Source organism: Equus asinus, chromosome 16 (assembly GCF_041296235.1).
Source record: "Equus asinus isolate D_3611 breed Donkey chromosome 16, EquAss-T2T_v2, whole genome shotgun sequence".
In the NCBI taxonomy this organism is placed as follows: Eukaryota; Metazoa; Chordata; class Mammalia; order Perissodactyla; family Equidae; genus Equus; species Equus asinus.
Window position 1 is genome coordinate 43,606,338 of NC_091805.1, and position 14,157 is coordinate 43,620,494.

Consider the following 14,157-nt stretch of genomic DNA (forward strand, 5'->3'; position numbering starts at 1 on the left):
CTTACTTGGCTATTAGGGTGAGAATAAAAACTCTCATTGCAACTTGTTCTAACATTGCACCTTAAGGATGGCTACCTCTGGAGAACCGAGGAGGGGGAGAAGAGAGGGAGCACATTACTTTTTATGTCAAATAATTCAATGCTATCTAATTTCTAAAATACTTATCAGAATGCATTACTTTCATAATTTAAAAAGTAACTTACCACTGACTTGGATAACTTTTTACATACAAGTCCAGTCTAATCTCACCGACTCCTTTTTCCAGCTCAGAGTCTAAATGCCTATGAGGTCACCAATCCTTTCTCACTGCTTACTGGAAGAAAAGCTTGTGACCCAGCCAGGGCTCTTGCATTCTCACTGGGCTTCTCCGTCGTCAAGCCCCTTCTCTCCTGCTCATCCTTCTGTATGTTCTTTTGAGTGTTTGACCACTCACTCTCCAATACCATTGCTGTTTCCCCATGTCTGCTGCAGCCAGCCCGTCCCATCTGCAGACATCAGTCTCTTTCCAGGTGCGAGCCTCTTTCCCTTCTGGAATATCCATTTTTACCTCTCCTCTGGCGTCCTTGTTTCCCACCCCAGCCTGAGGGACTTTTTCTCTCCCCTCCACCCTCATCCCCTGGCCACGGGAAGACTCTTACTTCTGAGTGCCGAAGTTCCAATCACCAATGGCCAGCAAGTTGACCAGATCTCCATTGCTGCAGAAAGAAACAAAGAGGCACGTTTAAGTGAGAGCTCTATGAGCCTGCAGGATGCAGACATCGCAGAAAAAGACTCTCTTCCCTCTCATTCTTGGCTCTTGGAAATGGACAGCTGCCAATACAACCTTTAATCTTATGATATTTGAGAATGAATTGGAGACCGAACTTGGGTGCTCCATTATCCCTCCCTGTGCCTCACTCACTATGGATTCAGTTCCCACTGACCATTCTCTCAGGGCTCAGAACTGAGGATACAGGATGCCAATATCATGCCATTTGCAGGGAGAATCTTATTGTCATTCATGGTGGCAAAGGTACACATCAGGTGTGTGCACAGACATGGGTCCATATCCCTGGGGAAGAACTTGGCTGGTTCTGCTCGGTACTGAGCCCAGTTGGTAAAGTAGCACACCAGCTTATAGGCTGAGACTGTGAGGAGAAAGCAGCAGTCATCGTGGCACAAGGGCCCACTGTCTGTCTCACTTGCTGATGACCTGTCCAAGAGGAAGGGTTACCTGTGAGTACCTGGTAGATAACTGCTTTATTCCTTTCCCATGCTCGTGGAAGACCTTGCTAAACAGTCATGTGACTTTTTTCGACAGAATCTGAGCAAGGCCTAAACATCTTTCATGACTCAGAAAACTTTAAAAATCAATTAGAGTCAACAGCTAAAATAAAATCAATTTGCCATCACAAAAGAAAGTGGTCAGGGTAATCATGCTCCTTGGGCACTATGCGTAACTTCAAAGACTGTTCAGGTTCATTATCAATAAAACATCTACTTTTTGTAGATGGCATATGATGTGGCTGATGCTTTATTTAGAGGCTTTACATGCATTGTTTGTCTTAAATTTGAATTCCCATAACAACACTATGAGGGAAATGGTATCTTCATTTTTACATAAGACTCAGAAAAACTGCTCAGGACTGCAAGATTAAGATCAATACCAATTCATTCATCCATTTATTCCCCAAGTATTTATCGTGCATGCCCTATTTCTAGGCAGCCTTACTCCAAGGCTCCACTCTCCTCTCCTGAGCCCCCTGTCTGGGCCTTAGTCATGTCTCACATCCACAGCCCAACACCTAGGTATTAGAAAGAATGTGAGGATGTTTGAAGGGAAAAAAGACAACATGAAGAAAAGTATAGACTTCTAGGTAGTAGAGACTGTACCAGTCTTGGACCAGAACGTAGGGTTAAGTGCTGATGCTGAATAATGAAGGACAAGTCACTTTCCCTCTCTGTGACTTGGTTTTCTCATCTGTAATGTGAGGCATTTTGGATTTGATGAGCTATATGTTCCCTCCCAGCTCTGACATTCTGGGATCCAGCAAAATAGGCTGGGGTTCTAGTCCTGATGTCATCAATAGAAGGAGAAGGAAATGCAGAGTCGGAAGAAAGGAGAAAAAAAGAGTACCTCTCAGGAAGATTGGAGTGTTGTGTTATTCCTTACCTAGTGGTACCTGCAGCAGAACAGCCAAGCCTGAAACAAAAAAAACACAAAAACAGGAAGTCCTTAGACGGGCTTACCAATTAGCACCTGCTCCCACCCAGGAGACTTTCAAGGTGTCAAGGGCCTGAGGGCCTTTGCACTTATCTGTGGCCTTTCCCAGGGCCCCATTTCACCATTCCCAAGCTTGGATCCCAAGTGCCTCTGCTCAGAGCCAAGGCATTGGGGGACCCTATGCAGAAGGCTCACTGAAACAGATGCCTGCCCTCCAGCCCCATTCCCGGGGACACCCCATGACCTGTGGGAGGAAGAAAGGCAAAAAGAGTGGGAGACTCACAGGCCCAGAGCAGCATCCTCCCCGTCATGCCTGCACAGCAGCCACCTTGGTCAGCCTCTTGGCTCAGCCCCACATAAGAAGGAGACCCCTTTCATCACTGTGAGCAGCACAGCCGGCACCTCATGACCACAGGTCTCCAAGGCTATCAAATTCATATCACCACCTATCCCAGCTTCATAAGGACCAGCACCCCACCCCAAAAGGGAAAGAGAAACCCAGCAGGGACCACCAGTCCAGGCCTGGCTACTCTGACAGAACTGCTTACAATTGGAGGCCTTAACTCAGCCCTGGGGCTGAGTGTCCCCCGCCAAGGAAGAGAATTAAGGGCACTGTGCTGGGAATCAGAGTCCCAAGGTACAGGGCCCAGCGTCAGGAAAACACGTGGAAGGTAGAGCTGAGACAGTGAAGCATTCATTTAAGGCATGTAATTTTCCTCCTACAGGATGGAGCCCTATGCTCAAGGCCAGCAGCAAGGATCCTGGAAGGAGGGATCCAGTTCAGGGAAGGGGCACAATTAGTCCTGCTCATCATCTCCCCCTTGTCCCCTTGTGCTTTTACTGCCGCTGCTCTGGAGGGGAAGGACAGGGGTAGCCATAGGATGCAGTAGCTGCCAGCTCTCTTCCCTTATTCCAGGCCAGGGCAGGGATGGGGAGAGGGCAGTTGCTACCAGAGAAACGTGGACCTTATATCTTTGACCCCTTCTCCTCGTTATGGGAGGGGTGGTGGCAGTAGGGTGTAAGGAACATCGTGACATATTTTTGCTAAAGCATGACTCCTTAGAAAAGGGGAGAAGGGAGGAAGAGGTGTGGCTATGTAGGAGACGGGAGTTGCAGGTGTCAGGCCTGTTTTATCTCACCTTGATGACCCCAAGACCACAGATTTGCCACTGCCAACAGTTGTACCCCTCAGAACTGTGGCGAAGCCAGGAAGGAGATAAGGTAGGCACAGGTACAGGAGCGGCTGCCAGCCTTGGCCTGAGAACAGATCCTCAGACTGAGCCAGGAATTTCCTAAGTGCATCTAGCCTCCTTTCAGCCTTCTTAGGAAGAAGCTGACTCATATACCCCTGAGCGCCAAGTTCATCTTTGGATCCCCGGAACTTGACACAAACTAGGCACTTGATAGACATTGGTTGAATAAATGGATGTCTCATCTTCAACAGTTCTGGTATTGGGCAATCTTATGGCCAGATAACCACCAAGCTATTCCTACTCTATTAGTTATCTGTTGTAACTAATTACAATAGATAATTTGTATAATTTGCTGTGTAACAAATTATTCCAAAATTTAGCCACTTAAAACAATAAGAAATATTTATTATTTCATACAGTTTCTGTAATTCAGGAGCAGCTTGGCTGAGTGGTTCTGAATTGGGTTCTCTCGGGAGGTTGCAGTCAGGATGTTGGCTGGAGCAGTCACCAAAGGCTTAACTGGGCCTAAAGGATCCATCCCTAAGATGATGCGCTCACGTGGCTTGCAAGCTGGTGCTGGCTGTTGGCAGGAGGTCTCAGTGTCTCCTTTGTGGACCTCTCTTTAGGGCTGCTAGAGTGGCAGCTGGTTCTCCCAGAACAAGTGGTCCAAGAAAAAGCATGATGGAAGTGCCACTCCATCACATCTGCAGTGTCCTATAGGTCACATGGGTCAATCTTATTCAGTGTGGGAGGGGACTATACAAGGACGTGAACACCAGGAGGCAAAGATCATTGAAGGCTACTTTGGAAGCTGTGATCCACACTGACATGGCAGTTTTGAAAGCCCACTGTATGAAAGTATTGTGTTAAATAATGAAGATTCAAAGATTTAGACACCATCCCTGCCCTCCAGGAACTCAGAGACTCGTGGGAGAGACAGAGATATTGGGAGGTGCCTTGGGAGCACAGCAGGAACACCAGCCAGACTTGGGCTGCTCAACAGTAGCCTCCCAAGCCTCTGACCCACCCAACTAGAGCTTTCACATTTTGTCCACTAACCCACTGAGCTCCAGGGACACGTGCCTGGCATGTGGAGAGTGCTCAAAAAATCCTGTGTTTTATTATTCTCCTTTCTACAGACATGATTCTTGCCTCAGGCCCACCCTGTTGTTGGCCCTGTCATAGACAAAATAATGTTCCTTGAGGAAGACAGCTCCTAGAATCCACAGGGGCTGCCCACTGGAGGACGGCAGGTAAGTGGCCTCAGTTCCAGGCCAGCAGTAGCCATTGTTCTGAATAGACAAAGGACATGAGGATGTAACCAGTTGCACTGTAGAGACCTTTCTCCACAGGCACATCCCCCACCCTATATTCCGTGACACCTGTGGGGTCTCCGCCACTGGGGATTCCCCATAGCTGCCCAGTTGTGAGCTGGGACACAGAACAGCTCTTTGGTCCCATCTAATCACATATCCAGGGAGCCTGGGAGTGAATACGTACATTGAAGACATAGACAGAGGGAGCAGAGGGAACTGGGATGTGCTGATGATAAAGGCGATGGTGGGCACGTTCTGTACGGCACTGTAGTTGACCACAAGCTGAGAGAGAGAAGAGGCAAAGCTGCAGAGCGCCAGGGGACTAGGAGCCCAGACAGAGGACCCAAGGCCCCCTTTTTTTCCTATGAGACTCTTCTTGACCTTCCAGCAGAGGCTGTTTCAGAGCATGGAAGGCAAGGCCTGAATTCTCAGACACAACACTGACCAGATCCTCTTGCGCCTTGAGTCCTCTCCTTAAATACATCTCAACAATTAGATTTTGGTTGTATCCACAAGGCCATAAACAGTTAGGCTTATACCAGAACACAATTTCTAACCTCAAAAAGTACAAATTACAGAGAAAAAGCATGGGCACACACTTGTAGAAGCATAGTCTCACACACTAATATCCACACTTGTGTGCACTTGTCCATGCACTCATCACGCACACAGACACACATACACACACACACACCCTGAGGAACCGAGATTTAGTCAGGGCCCAGACTCCTGTATTCAGGGAGAAGACAACCACAGATACGTGTATGAAGGGGAGCAGTTGTGGGGACAGGAGGCTACTCTGAAGAGAGAAACCCAAGTGGAACGGAGAAATGCATTGCGCCCTGACTCTAATATTTCAGTGCAGTCCAATGACAGCGGCCAAACCAAGCCGAAATGTGCTCCTGGGACCTGCAGCACCTCCGGACAATCATTCCCCCGGTACTCACAGTCTGGATGGAGTTGGTGTTGCTCTGTCCCCTTATCCTTCCTTGCACTGAGGGTTCATGCCTGAAATGTCATACTGTGTCCCCACCTGATCTGGCCTGCCAGGGGCTCAGGTCCCCACCCAACCTTTCCTCCTCCCTCTCGTGCACTCATTGCACTTAGGATCCTGTCTTGAGGCTGCCTGGATGTGCAGAGAAACCCTTGGCTTCTCGTTACTCACATCACCATTTTGCACCTGCTGGGCTCCTGTCGCCTGCAGGAGGGAACCCATCACTGCTGGGGTAAAGCTAGCAGGAAGGTCCCTGTAGCCACGATGGCCTGGCAGCCCTGGGAGCACCAGCCAGTGGCCTGGTTACCGACAGCAAACCTGAGGGGGGCACCAGTACAAAGTGAGTCAGGTGGCCTCTGCTGCTGAGCCACGTCCATCCCTCATCCCCCAACCCAGCAGCTCCAACATTCTGCCTCTACCAGGAAGCCAGTCCACCACACAACCCAACTGCCCATGTAATGCTTCTGTGCCTTTGTGATTATTGGAGTAGTGTCCTCAGTCTTGGCCTGGTGACCACTCCAGCTCCGACTGAAAGCTCTTGGAAGGCAGGGACTATATCTTGTCTTCTTTAGTCTACCTGTATGGGGCCCAGCACACAGTGCCAAACCTAGTCAGAGCCTGTGATCAATTAATCAATACACTGTGAGCACCTACTATGTGCAAGATGCTCTTATAGGGATTATGATGCTATAAGGAGGGAGTGAACTACTTACTGTTTTTAAGGAGTTTATTATAATAGACATGATACTTAGATGATATTTATTCTAACAGTGAATACATTAAGCCATGACTAACACCGTCAGGCAGTAGCTGTTGTTTCTGAACGTGGAGGACAGGCTGGGGTTGAACCCGTTATGATTAGCTGTAGAAAGACTGAATGGAATATTAGTGTTATTAATTGCTTGCCAAAATACTTGGAGGCGACTTATCCTCAATGGCCTGGGGTCACCAGATCAAGGCTGGGATAGGGGCTCAGCCTCAGGTCCTTTGTATCATAGACAAACTGTGTTAGCCCCAGAAAAGTCTGTCCCCTTGGATAACAGACGTTGTCCAAATTCCTTCCCACCCTCCATTCCCTGAGAGAGAGATTGCTTCAGAAGAGCCAGGAATCCCAGCCCATAGGAGAGAGCTGAGGAAAAAGAACAATGTAGAAAAGAATGGAAGCCTTAGTTTATTTCTGCTGTCTCTCACCAGAACTGTCAGCACTTCCAAAATGTGGACTGAGGGCATGATTTCTCAATGCTCCTAATTTAAGGAAGATGAGATAATGGATATGCACCAAGAACTCTGGACTTGGCATTATAAGCCTGTGTGCAGTCCTGACTTAACCCCCCTCTCTGCTCCCGTCCACGGGGGTGGATGTTGGTGGTGGTATACTCACAGAAGGCCTGGCTCTGGCAGTGGGTAGAGGGTACCCACACGTTAGAGGAGCCCCTGTCAAAGAGGACCAGGAAATTTCAGGGTGGTATCCTGGTGCTGATGTCCCCAAAGTAGAGAGACTGAGAAGAAAGGTTTGTCACTCTCATTAACCAACCAAACCTTGACCTAAGGATGGGAAGAAGTTGATCCACTGGAAGCCACATTTTGCCTACATCATTTCCTTTGAGGAATAAGAGGCTTCTCCCACAAGTTTTCCTGTCCATCTGGAGCCAGATGCTCTCAATATTCCACTTTTTTGTCTCTAATTGCAAGCCTTTGACTAGCAGAGGCGTAGTCTGGCAAGACAATATCCTCTTCTAAATATATTTTCTACTTTGCAATAAGGTGACGCCTCTGTGTATCTACCATGCTATGTCAGAACACCCAACGTTGGAGAAGCAATCACTGTTTTCTCCTTTCCCGGTGTCCATCCATCTTCCCCACATCAAATACACACACACATTCACACACACACACACATTCACACACACTTGTTTCCCCTTCTCTTGCAGTGTTAGCTACTTCCACCACCATTCTCCTCTCTCCTGGTCACATACTAGAAAGGGTACTAGGAAGTCAAGGATAAGAGGTGGCATGGAAAGCAAGAGAGGAACTTCACTGAGAGATAATTTAAGTTCTAGGTGAATTTGTGCCAGTCATGTCAGTTACCTGCCTCCTGCATCTCCATCTATAAAACGGGGGAGTTGAAACAGAAGATCCCTAAAGCTGCTTCCAGCTTTACACTCTATGTAACCTCTCACTAAGGATAGTCCACAGGATACCAGTATGTTGAGATGCCCTGAGCAGACATTGTAGCCTCAAGAACATTCAGATATTTTCTCTGGGCGACAGAGTATGTTTCCAAAGAAGGAGCTGCGCAGTGTCTAGAACCACTGGAGATTTGCCTGGCAGCCTGGCTCCTGTTTTCCTTCTTTCCCCTGCAGCTCATTGCTACCATTTCCTCTGGATCTCCCCATCGACTTGAACCTCCCCATTATGAATCTCCTAACCACATAAATGGGGCCTTCGAGAGATGAGCCAGTAACAAAAAGAAAGAAGGCAGGAAAGGGAACGACTATACTATTAGATGGTACCAACTCATACTTTCCATAGGAAGGTGAGACTTGGGTTTAGTAATTAGTCGAAAATCAGAGTTAATGAGAGGTATAAATGAGTATCTAAGAATAGTTACTAGCCAAGGGTTATGAAAGCTGCCTCCCCCTTCACTCACATCAGGTAGCTTGTGATGGGCTCACAAACAATAGCATCATTATTGAAATGATACTTGGCAGCTGGATCAGCCTTTGGGCAGTTCTTTAGGAATGTCTCCAGCACACCCAGCTCCTCCATCACCTGGTGGGTAGATTTGCCTTTCCTCAGATTGACTCTGCAGAGAATGGGGTAAACAAAAGGAAAGAGCTTCACCTTCTTCCTTTAAGGCCATCCCTTCAATGATATGACCTGAGTTTTCAAACTTATTCTCTACTCTACTCAAGAAGAGCCTCTTACAGGAAATCCTCCCAGATTCTGGCAAGTTCTCACCACTGCAGTCACTCCAGCATTCCCAGCCTGGAAACACACTACACCATATGTTCTGGGTTTTGTGTTTATATATTGTTTACAGAGAATAAATATCTATTTCTTCCCAGTCCCTCCCATAAACTTGGGGCAGAGGTTGTGCATCCTTCCTTCTCAGCCAACAAAACACTCAACCCACCCTTACACACACACACACACACACACACACACACATATATACACATACCTTCCAGGTCAAGTCTTGGCCCCCAGTTGGTGTTCACGTCATAGTACCAAGAGACAACCTGACTGCCTTTCCAAGGGACCTGCAGAGGAAGGCCTTTGCTCTTCCCTCACTACTCATGCTCCCTTTAGGCTGGAATTCACGATGGAGCTGAACCCCAATACACACCTTCCACACACTCTGAGAGGTGTAGATAAAACAAGACCCAAGACCAGGATCTTCATAGTGCTGATTTTCAACTGCACTAACATACAGGACACAGTGGCAGACGCAAGGGTTGGGCCACGCAGCGGGAGATTGGATGTCTCTCACACCCTGATCTCCCTAAACACTTCATCTCTAGGCACATGAGCTTTCCCACCTTTGTACCAGCTTGTGCCTACACACGTCCATGATTTCTGTTTGTTTTTTCCAGTGGCAAGCATAAGGACTCTAATATCCACTCTGTAGTCAATTTAAAAAGCAATTAACATCTTTGCTGATGGAATCTGAGGATTAGGATGTGATAAGAAATGTAAAATGCGCTGAGGACGGAGAATCCTGGTGCCCATGTCTACCGGGAAATGGGTGCTGGCAACTTGAGTGCTGTCAGAATAATGGAACAATTTGCTCTTCAACTCTAGAGGGCATGTGCTTTTAGGGATTTGAGGTCTACTCTTTCCTTCTTCTTCTTCTTTTCCTCCCTCTTCCTCTGATCAGTCTCATCTATAGCCTTTCATATATGGTTCTCACAATCTATGACACTCTGCTCTTTATTTTCAATTTCTTAGTTCATGAATTAGCCAACGTTTATTGAATGCATCCTCTGTGCTCACCTCTGTACTGAGCTCTGTACTGAGCTCAAAGATTATTAAGAAACGGTCCTTGAATGCAAATGTCTGCATTACTGCTGGAATGACTAACACATATCAAAATTATGAGGTGATGTGGTCACTCTAGGCATTCAAATGTGTGTATGAATAACAGTGTTCATAAAGCAAGCAGAGAGAAGGAGGGGTAGCTCCTGGGGAGATGGAAGAGGCTTCACAGAAGAGGTAACATTTGAGTAAGGATCTTGCAGAATGTTGGATGAGGAATAAGGGAAGTAGAAAAGCCATCTGAGGCAGAAAAAAAGCTTCAGTAATGGCACAAAGGAATGAAGTTGTGTGATGAATTCAGAGAACATTGTGACGAACGTGGCCAGAAGAGCAATTCTCAGCGTGGTTCCTCACCAGCCAAGACACATCCAAGGGACCTTCCCCAGATCTGCACGGTTCTCATCTTGCTAACTGTAGCTCTGCAAATTATTTTCTACTCAAGAAACCATTTGAAATGGAGGAGACTGAAATGCTAAATAGGAAAACTCTTGAGTATACACTACTATATTAAAGCAGTACGGATTCAGTACCTTCAGTATTTTAACTATTATTCTATCAAATTATTTATGACATGCCTCATGACTGATTACAACACCCTGGAGCACCAGGGAGAGAACTACTGGACTACCATACTGGGTGTCTATACAGGCTTGACCAGATTCTAAGGCAGACCCTTTATGCCCTGCTAAGCAATATTGACTTTATTCTGTAAGCAGTAAGGAGCCATTAAAGTTTTTTAAATCCAGCTACTGACAGACTTAATACCTGCTATATGCCATTTATACTAGTTTTGTAGATTGTAGGCTTTTAGAAGCATTAAGTTAAAAGGGCCAGTTACCAAAATGATTCCCTAAGTAAAGTTGTAGCTGGCATGAGAGAAGGTACTGAAAGTTTGTCATGAATCTACCTTTGAAAACTTTGAGCTATGCACAAACCCAAAAAGTTTCCAATATCATATATATGATATAATATTTCTTTATGGAAATAAATTCTCTCCCTCTTTTTTTTTTTTTTTAGATTGGCACCTGCACTAACATTTGTTGCCAATCTTTTATTTTTCTTTTTTCTTCTTCTCCCCAAAGCCCCCGCTGGTACATAGTTGTACATTCTAGCTATGAGTGCCTCTGGTTGTGCCATATGGGATGCCGCCTCAACATGACCTGATGGGCAGTGCCATGTCTGTGCCCAGGATCCAAAACGGTGACACCCTGGGCGGACAAAGCAGAAAGCACGAACTTAACCAATCGGCCACAGGCTGGTCCCTATAGAAATAAATTCTTAAAGGGAAGCTTAAGAGCTACAGAGGATGTACTTACAATAATAATTTCACTTATTGAACACTGACTTTGAAGACAGACATACATGTCATTTAACCACTGTGACAACCCTATGAAGTTATTTTATCTTCCCCATGACCACTAGTTAATAAAAGGCAGAGCTGGGATTTCAAGAGTGGTTTGTGTAAACTCAACCTCTGTCTAACCACAGTGTCCTCCACTAGACCTGCTGTGCTCAAGCTCTCTGCTTCGATATGCATGAAAGCATAACTTTAACAATAATGGCAAAGAGATTCATATATGATTTAATTTTGTGTAGAAAGGTATTCTATTGCTTTTCTCATACTTTTCTCCTTTTCTTCCTGCTTATGTTTAAAAAAAAAGTAACTGTGTGTTTTGCTGCCTCCTGGTGGCAGTGTTCCTAATTTACAAAAACAGGTTTTAAAAACATTGAAAGGAACGTTTTATGTGATTCTTCAAAATTCAAATTAGAAAGGACAAAAGCTCATAACATCTTCTCCATAGCTCACTTTCCGAGACAGAGACAACTTGTGCCTGTTCATTAGTCATGCCTATTTGAGCCTGCATCCTGCCCCCGTTCCCACCCATGTCAAATAAGCCGAGCCACCACCTTGCCAGCAGTTCCCAAGACTTCTCCCACCACACATCTGTGTCTCTGGCTTCTTGTCAGTCCCTTAACACTCCAGGCTCTCTTACTGCATTTACAAAGTCTTTTTGCAGCAAGCTATCAGTACATAAGCTCTCTGAGTCTGTTTCCTCAGAATAAGATGAAATAATGTCCGTACAGTATAGAGCAGCCTCTGAGTTTGCTCAGATCCATCATTTGAGTACATGTCTATCTCTCTCACTAGTGTTTAAAGCCTTGTAGGAGCCTGGTTCCTGAAATATCACCCACAGTCCACACAGTGCCTTCCACCCAGAGAGGGAAGAGGGAGCAGCTATACCCAGGCATCTGTCCCCGATTCATCAAAGGTTGCACAAGCCCCTTCTCCTCAAGGTACTGGGTCTATTAGGAGACATGGCAATGACATTGTTTCTTGACAAATGCCAGTTCTTTCAGACCTAAGTAAATTGTGTCTGATGTGCCACATCTCTGTAGGAAGTGACCACAGAGCCTAGAAGAACACTGTCATGGCAACAGTTGTTCATATCACAATAATTACAAAGAGTTTGGGGGAGGGCGTTCACCAGGTATTATTAGAAGATAGAGGTTATGAGAGACACTGGCAGATGTGACACAGAGGCAGCTCATCTCATGTGCACCTCAGCTAAACACTCAACATTTTCTGAAGAATCTATAAACAATTCACATAGTGTTAGATTTAGAAAGAGTAAGTTTCCCAAAAGTACAAGACCCTCTAATATTTTTCAAAGTAATACTTGCTATGGAATAAATTAAAAATAAGGCAGAGTAAGGAACATCAAGAGGGTAGCAGGAGGGAGTATGCAGTTAGCAGTGTTCAACAGGGTGATCAGTGTAGGTCTTGTAGAAGTGTGACATTTGACAAAAGACTGAGAATTGAGGGAATGAGCTGTGGGGATATGTGGGAGAAAAGTGTTCCAGACCAAGAGAACAGTTCGTGCAAAGGTCCTGAGGCAGGAGTGCACCGGGGTGTTCAAGGAACAACAGGAGAGGGCAGAGCTGCAGCCCCGTTATTACGGAGAGCTGAGAGAGCCTCTTCTGGAGGTCCAGGAGGCCCGAACGGGGAGGGTCTTGTAGGCCGTTGTAAAGGCTTTGTCTTTCCTGTGAGTGACATCAGGAGCCACTGCAAAGGAGAAACGTGATGAGGCTTAAGTTTGGCTGCTGGATTGAGAAGAAACGGAAGGGGACAAGGATGAAAGCAAAGAAGCCAAGACGGTATTTTAGTAACATGGGTGAGAGGTACTGGTGTCTCAGGCCAGTGCAGGAGCCATGGGGGTGGCAAGAACTTGTTCAACACAAGTTTTGGAGGAAATGCCTGTTCTGGTCCAGAATCCAATCCAGAATCCCACATTGCACTTGGTCGTCATATCTCCTTAGTCTCCTCCAACATGGGCAGTTCTTGGTTTTCATGGCCTGAACACATTTGAAGGGTATGGCCAGTCATTTTGTAGAATGTTTTTCATTTTGGGCTTGTCAGATATTTATGATGTATTTTTGGAAAGAATGACACAGAACTGAAATTGTGCATTATATTAGGAGTTACATAATGTTAACATCGCACTTCCGGTGATGTTAACTTTGGTCTCTTGGTTCATATAGTGGCTGCCATGTTTCTCCCACTGTGAAGTTACTATTTTTCCCTCTGTAAATAACATTATCTTGTGGTGAAATACTTTGAGACTATGCAAATATTCTATTTCTCATCATATTTTCATCCAATAATTTTAGCATCCGTTGATTTTTCTTGTCTCCAACGATTATTTTTGTGTGGTATTTGTCAAATAGGGATTTTCTATTTCCACTGTTTGTTCTACATTTGCTAACTGACATTCTATTATAAGGAAGAGCTGTCCCTTCTTATTTGTTTGTTTATTCAGTTATTCATGGATAGCAGTATGGACTCATGATAATTACTCTGTGGGTTATAATCCATTATTATCATTATTCTGTTGCTCAAATTGTCCCAATGTTGGCCATTGGGAACTCCTTCAAGGTGGCTGTTATGTCCCTCTGACATGGCCTCATCATTTTTTGAGTACTTCCTTACTTTCTGGAACCATAAGATGCTCCAGTCTTTTCTTGTACTTTCCCTGCTCCAATCCAAAAATTAGCTATTTCTTCAAGGGTCCCTGATTCCTTTAATTGGAGAATAGAATTTAGAAATCAAGATCTGGGCACTGGATGTATTTCCTACCACTTAGATATCATTACTTCTAGGCCCTCTCAGTAGTGAAAGCTAGGAAACATGTTTATATATACACTTATTTCTATATAAAATTCTATATTGACCTATCTGTATATATTTTTAAAACCATCATTTCGCATGACACCTCTGATTCCAACACGACATGGTTCATTCAGCCCTTCCCCTTTCCCTATTTGTAACTTATTTCTCTGACAGTGAGAAACCTGGCTGTTATTATCCACAGTATATTTACTTATTTGTTCAATTCTGGAATACACATAAAGTAA

At 45.4% G+C, this 14,157-nt stretch overlaps 1 pseudogene; it reads right to left on the minus strand.

Annotated features, from left to right (window-relative positions):
* On the minus strand, positions 1,177-9,209 carry PGBP (pepsinogen B, pseudogene; annotated as a pseudogene).